General features: G+C 45.9%; 2 long non-coding RNA genes across 4 annotated transcripts; one reads left to right on the top strand and one right to left on the bottom strand.

Annotated features, from left to right (window-relative positions):
- The first annotated feature begins 3,514 nt into the window (after positions 1 to 3,514).
- LOC124700699 lies at positions 3,515 to 4,877 on the top strand. 2 transcript variants are annotated; one of them, XR_007001803.1, is made up of 3 exons: positions 3,515 to 3,847; positions 4,156 to 4,441; positions 4,552 to 4,877. It is a non-coding gene; the product is annotated as an uncharacterized LOC124700699 (long non-coding RNA). The 2 variants fall into 2 exon arrangements; XR_007001804.1 differs by having other exon boundaries at positions 3,515 to 3,880.
- A 108-nt stretch (positions 4,878 to 4,985) lies between these two features.
- LOC124700698 lies at positions 4,986 to 6,673 on the bottom strand. Of its 2 annotated transcripts, none has more exons than XR_007001802.1 (2): positions 6,451 to 6,673; positions 4,986 to 5,901 (listed from the first exon to the last, which is right to left on the bottom strand). It is a non-coding gene; the product is annotated as an uncharacterized LOC124700698 (long non-coding RNA). The 2 variants fall into 2 exon arrangements; XR_007001801.1 differs by having other exon boundaries at positions 4,986 to 5,420.
- Between the last annotated feature and the right edge of the window lie 289 nt (positions 6,674 to 6,962).

Below are 6,962 nucleotides of genomic sequence, written 5' to 3'. Positions count from 1 at the left end.
GTAAAACTAGCAACTAATTTTTTTTTGTTTTTGATATAGAGAGCAAACAAAGCAGTAATTAAAGTAAAGCAAGACAAAAACAAAGTAACGAGATTGGATGTGGAGACTCCCCTTGCAGCGTGTCTTGATCTCCCCGGCAACGGCGCCAGAAAAAGAGCTTGATGCGTGCAGTCGACACGTCCGTTGGGAACCCCAAGAGGAAGGTGTGATGCGTACAGTAGCAAGTTTTCCTCGTAAAGAAACCAAGGTTTATCGAACCAGTAGGGAGCCAAGAAGCACGTTGAAGGTTGATGGCGGCGGAGTGTAGTGCGGCGCAACACCAGGGATTCCGGCGCCAACGTGGAACCCGCACAACACAATCACAGTAACTTTGTCCCAACGTAACAGGCGAGGTTGTCAATCTCATCGGCTTGCTCGTAAACAAAGGATTAGATGTATAGTGTGGATGATGATGGTTGTTTGCAAAGAACAAGCAAAGAACAATTGCGATGAGATTGTATTTCGGATGTAAAGAATAGGACCGGGGTCCACAGCTCACTAGCGGTGTCTCTCCCATAAGATAGCAGTATGTTGGGTGAACAAATTACAGTTGGGCAATTGACAAATAAAGAAGGCATAACAATGCACATACATATATCATGATGAGTACTATGAGATTCAATCAGTGGCATTACGACAAAGTACATAGACCGCTATCCGAGCATGCATCTATGCCTAAAAAGTCCACTTTCAGGTTATCATCCGAACCCTTCCGATATTAAGTTGTAAACAACGGACAATTGCATTAAGTATGGTGCGTAATGTAATCAACACAAATATCCTTAGACAAAGCATCGATGTTTTATCCCTAGTGGCAACAACACATCCACAACCTTAGAACTTTCCATCACCTGTCCCAGATTTAAGGGAGGCATGAACCCACTATCGAGCATAAATACCCCCTCTTGGAGTCACAAGTATCAACTTGGCCAGAGTCTCTACTAGCAACGGAGAGCATGCAAGAACATAAATAACATATATGATAGATTGATAATCAACTTGACATAGTATTCAATATTCATCGGATCCCAACAAACACAACATGAAGGATTACAAATAGATGATTTTGATCATGATAGGCAGCTCACAAGATCTAACATGATAGCACAATGAGGAGAAGACAACCATCTAGCTACCGCTATGGACCCATAGTCCAGGGGTGGACTACTCACACATCGATCCGGAGGCGATCATGGCGATGAAGAGACCTCCGGGAGATGATTCCCCTCTCCGGCAGGGTGCCGGAGGCGATCTCCTGAATCCCCCGAGATGGGATTGGCGGCGGTGGCGTCTCTGGAAGGTTTTTCGTATCGTGGCTCTCTGTACTGGGGGTTTCGCGACGAAGACTTTAAGTAGGCGGAAGAGAAGAGTCGGGAGGGTCACGAGGGGCCCACACAGTAGGCCGGCGCGGCCAGGGCTTGGGCCGCGCCGCCCTGTTGTGTGGCCACCTCGTGGCCCATTTCGTTTCCTCTTCGGACTTCTGGAAGCTTCGTGTAAAAATAGGACCCTGGGCGTTGATTTCGTCCAATTCCGAGAATATTTCCTTACTAGGATTTCTGAAACCAAAAACAGCAGAAAACAACAACTGGCTCTTCGGCATCTCGTCAATAGGTTAGTGCCGGAAAATGCATAAATATGACATATAATGTGTATAAAACATGTGAGTATCATCATAAAAGTAGCATGGAACATAAGAAATTATAGATACGTTTGGGATGTATCAATGGTATTGATGCAATCTATTCCCCCTTTCATAGTCTGTCGGTGACGGTGTGCATGCTATGTTAGTACTCGGTACAGTTGCGTTGGTCTATCATGCACTCTAAGGTTATTTAAATATGAACATCGAATGTTGTGGAGCTTGTTAACTCCGGCATTGAGGTGCTCTTGTAGCCCTACACAATTAATGGTGTTTGTCATCCAACAAGAGAGTGTAGAGTGGTTTTATTATGTGATCATTGTTGAGAGTGTCCACTAGTGAAAGTAGGATCCCTAGGCTTGTTTCCAAACATCGAATCTCCGTTTGTTTACTGTTTTGTTGCATGTTTACTCGCTGCCATATTTTATTCAGATTGCTATTTCCACTCATATACATCCATATTACTTGTATTTCACTATCTCTTCGCCGAACTAGTGCACCTATAAATCTGACAAGTGTATTAGGTGTGTTGGGGACACAAGAGACTTCTTGTATCGTGATTGCAGGGTTGCTTGAGAGGGATATCTTTGACTTCTTCCTCCATGAGTTCGATAAACCTTGGGTGATCCACTTAAGGGAAACTTGCTGCTGTTCTACAAACCTCTGCTCTTGGAGGCCCAACACTGTCTACAAGAATAGAAGCACCCGTAGACATCACCCTCCGCGTCCCCTTTTAGTACGGGGCGTGCGGGGTGTTTCTCGGGCCCCCGAACTTCTTTTACGGGCCTGCCCACCGATTCGGGCTCCGTTCTGCGCCACATTCGGTCCGAACCCGTAAATCCGCCGGAAAAATTCGGTTCCGGCGGGATTTACAGGCTATATTAGAGATGCTCTTATAGAGTGTGTCGGACAGAAATTCGTGCCCTAAAACTTCTTTATGTCCGGCATGCCATGGTTGTCCCTGGCGCACATGAGGCGCCGTGGGCCTGCCGGACATGAGCAATTCTTCGGTATGGCGGGTTCTCACAAACACATCAATGTGATGCAGTAGTCACCGGTATTTGCTAGACTTGTTAAAGGCCATGCTCCACGTTGCAACTATAAGATCAATGGCCACCAACATTCAGATGGTACTACCTAGCCGATGACATCTATCCAAATTGGTCGACATTTGTGAAGACAATTAGCGAGCCTCTAGGTCAGAATAATTCTCACTTTGCTTCGCCACAAGGGAGTTATATGAAGGATATGGAGTGAGCATTTAATGTGCTACAAGCTCGATTTGCTATTGGTAGGTACCCTAGTCTTCCTTAGTCTAAGGGGGAGATGTTGGAAGTGATTAATGCTTACGTGTTCATGCACAACATGGTCATTGAGAGTGACCACATAAATCGAGCCATGGATGATCCTCTGTCAGATTCTTATGCGCAACTGCAAAATAATCTTGTGGATCATCCCTGGAGGCTTAAAAGGTGACGCTCAATTGATTTTATTTGACTTATATGAATTATTATTTTATTTTATACAAGTTTTACAGTGATTGGCATTTTTAATAACCGTCCATCGACCTCGATCTGATGGTGGTAAATTGACGGAACCAAACTGACGGAACCAAAAGTGTGGGTCCGGAACCAAAATATGTAGGACCGGAACCTCTAATATATATTAGAAAAGTAGTAAAAAACGAGCGTCCTTTTCAGCGGCCAAATCGTCTGATAAAACTGCATGAATCTTAAAGTCATCGCACGAATCTTATAGTCATCGGGTAGGAGCCGAGAAACTAGTAGAACAAAATCACAGTCCTGATCTCACTCGTCCTCCTCTCTCGATCTCGTTCTCGCTCACTGCCGTCACTCGTCCCCTAAATCACGACGGTGGTCACTTTGCCCCGGCAATCCTCTGCGTGGATGTGTGGATGGCAGTACGGACCCGGCCGCCGGCGCTAGGCAAGGGAGGAGTAGCGGCGGATCTGCGGCAGGGGGAGGAAGACGAGGCTAGAATAGTCAGGCTCCTGATCGATCTCGTTGACAATTCTAGGGTCCAAGGCCCAGCCGCCTCTCGCTGCCCCCGCTTGCAAACCACCGATCTTGTAGTTCTTGTGTGATCGTTGCCTGCTTATCGTAAGATTGCGACACCATCCCCCAACTCACCGCTAGATTTTTGGCGAAGGTACACCAAACAGTCAAACACCATTCAGTGTATGTACGTACTGCTGATCTGATCTGACTCTACTTTGGTTACAGTTTAGCTATAATATAGATTACATGATTCAGATAATTCGTAGATGTAATTTAACTACACTTCATTCATTCATTTGGAAAGAAAGGGAAATAATATTCTTCATTATCTATGTTTCAGATGATTCGTATTCATTTAATTTTTTTTGCCATGCCATGTATTCATTTGCACTTGCAGGATGCGTGGAATGAAACTCTCTGCAGTCTCCTCATAATTGTGCCCTTCTTTTGCTTCTTCAGGGGAGAGCTTGAAGCAACAGGAGACCAGCACCCTGGGTCCAACGGCGAGGCTGGGCTCAATGTGATCTTCACGCCCCAGATGCTGGTGCTTTGGGCAGGAGATGATGGATGGTCAAACAGGGTTTCAGGAGACTTTCAGGCGTTCCTGGCACCGCAAGTGAGGCCAGTCCGAGTGGAGATGCCTAGTGTCTGCGATCAAACTTGGTTTTTCATTTGCGAAGGATATGCTTATGGACAATAATCTGAACAAGAGTCTGAATGCACTTGAGAAGGATAATCTTGTAAGGTTGTCCACCTCCTCCAATTCTTTCCTCTTTCCGAGAAAATTTTAATTATGTACTAATATTCGCTGATGCTGCTGTTACTGAACTCTTATAATTCTGCTTCTGAGTCCAGGCCACTGGTGAAGACTTCTGTTGAGCCATGTGATGAGAGGAGGCCCTTCCACGCTCTCTTGGATGTTGGTCTTCTTAGATGGTCACCGGCTGGCAAATACTAGAATCTTGGATGTTGATTTTTTTTTTCTTCCATTGAAGCATTGGTGGAGAAGTGTCATAATCCTTGGCTGTTTTAAGTGCATGGTTACAGTGACACCGTCTGGCTTTAGTTCAAGCATGCCCTGTACCAGTGATCTTTCATTCTGAGCCTCTAATTTAGCAATGAGCTGAGTAGGCATACATGTAAACTGTTCACACGTTGATTGTAAAATCACAGTAAAAGCTTGGAACACTGAACTTCATAGTTACATGTTTCCAACTCTCACGGGTGATGGTACATAACTGTTAAAGTTCTGCCTGAACAGAACACACGCAACAGGCAAACTCGTCGCATGCCTGAAACCCATTTCGTTCTGGAATTATTTCCTCGAATTGTATTATAGTGTCATATGTTCATTGGCAACTAAACAAAACGCTAGTATATACTTTGCATACATGCATGAATATTACTACATCGTCACACATATATATTGTAGTTAAGAACTGTTTAATTCAGATATCTCCTCCAAGATCAGGGACGATGAGGTAGTCCTCGTCGTCGTTAGCCAGCTCCACCCGTGCCCTTTTGCTCTGGCGCACACCGACTGTCTTGTAGAAGCTTGCGTTGCTCGCGGGCTGCGGCGAGCTGAAGAGCTTTGGGACCTCTGCATGGTTCTGCCCCTCTTGGCGGCGAGCGAATGATCGTGGTGGAACAGGTCCATGTCGGCGAACCACTCCAGCTCCTTGAAACCCCTTCTTTTTTAAAAACAGTAAATTCGTAGACCCCTTCTGCAACAGCAAACGTGAAACACAGGGAAGACTGTGAGATCTATACACTAGTTCATTAACTACAAGAGTTTATTAGGTATTGTGAACAAAAGCTCAATAAAACACTGATTGAGAGCTTCATATGCACCATGAAAAGAAAGGCACCTGGAATTTTAAAAGGATTATCCAACACATGCACGAGCCAAGCAATAGAAGCAAGCAGACAACATACTTGCCCGCTGACAAAAGGTACAACGGTTACATCATTAACGGTGGCATGCAAAACCTGCCCTCTTCTGTTAACTCTATTGTATTACAGGGTTAGGTACGATGTCCCTTTGCCTGATTTCGGTATATCGAAGAATTCTTCATAAGAATAAAGTTAAACAGCTACCTCAACAACCTCTCAGGCCGGTAAGAGAACCATGATCACGATGATCACACAAATTGACCACGAAGATAACTAGCACACTTGGTTTACTCCCGTATATGCTCTGCCCAGCTGAAACGAGCTACATGCGTGAAAATTGAACGGAAAGACTGAAAGTTTAGCTCCTAAACTATTCAGTAAGGCGCAGAGGTGAAAACGAAAAATGAAATCAACAAAAGTGTGATAAGAGTAACCAAGCGGTGCAATTGATCTACCCAAGAATGAAAAGAGAGTCAAAGTACTGAAATTTACTAGCAGCAACAAGAGCATCAGGTATGTGCAAAGCTAAGGGAATCCTCTTCTAAGCAGCTAATCAAGGCTATGATTCTGATCGCATCATGGTGTGCAAAATAACTTTATACAACAGCACAACGATTATTCTTTTCTGTTTCCTACCACAGAGCAATTAATCACTAAATCAACATCCGGTTACTAAAATAGTACTACCGATGATTGATTCCTGCCTAGAACTTAAACTAGGTTTGATCTAAAAGACTAAAACAGCCGACTACTCCGCTGGTACTATGACCAGCGAGACAGTTAGCACTTCTGGAAACACACCTGAACTGAAAATGACCAAAACACATGGAACGGAAACAATTAACGGACGGCTTCGAGTACCTGTTCAAGAGAATGGTGGATCGGTGGTTTTGAACCCCGGCGAGACACGGCACTAACGGGAGGCGGGCGGTGGCCGCTGACTCTGATGGCCTGCTTTTGATTTTGATGAACTGATGGCCGTCGATCACTTTTGACCCATGGAACACATGGTTTGGATGACGGTGGCAGCGACGGAGAGGTCGGGGCCGTGAGTCCCCGCGATGGGCCGACGGGGCGGCGACTCAGGACGGGGGGAGGGGCGGCGCGTCGGCTGCGGGGCGGCGGCGTCGACGGGGCATCGGCTGCGGGGCGGGGGCTGCGGGGCGGCGGCGTCGGCTGCGGGGCAGCGGCGTCGGCTGCGGGGCGGCGGCGTCGGCGGCTGCGTGGCGGCGACGGGCGCTCGTGGTTTTCTATCGAGAGATGTATCACAAATTCACAATCCTCTATCGAGATGTATCACAATCCTGATCTGATTCTGATTTTTTTTGAACACTGGTTAAAACGTCCGTTCCGGAGCTCTTTAGGGTATCATA

Source organism: Lolium rigidum, chromosome 3 (assembly GCF_022539505.1).
Source record: "Lolium rigidum isolate FL_2022 chromosome 3, APGP_CSIRO_Lrig_0.1, whole genome shotgun sequence".
NCBI lineage: Eukaryota > Viridiplantae > Streptophyta > Magnoliopsida > Poales > Poaceae > Lolium > Lolium rigidum.
This window is presented reverse-complemented; position numbering and strand designations above follow the sequence as displayed.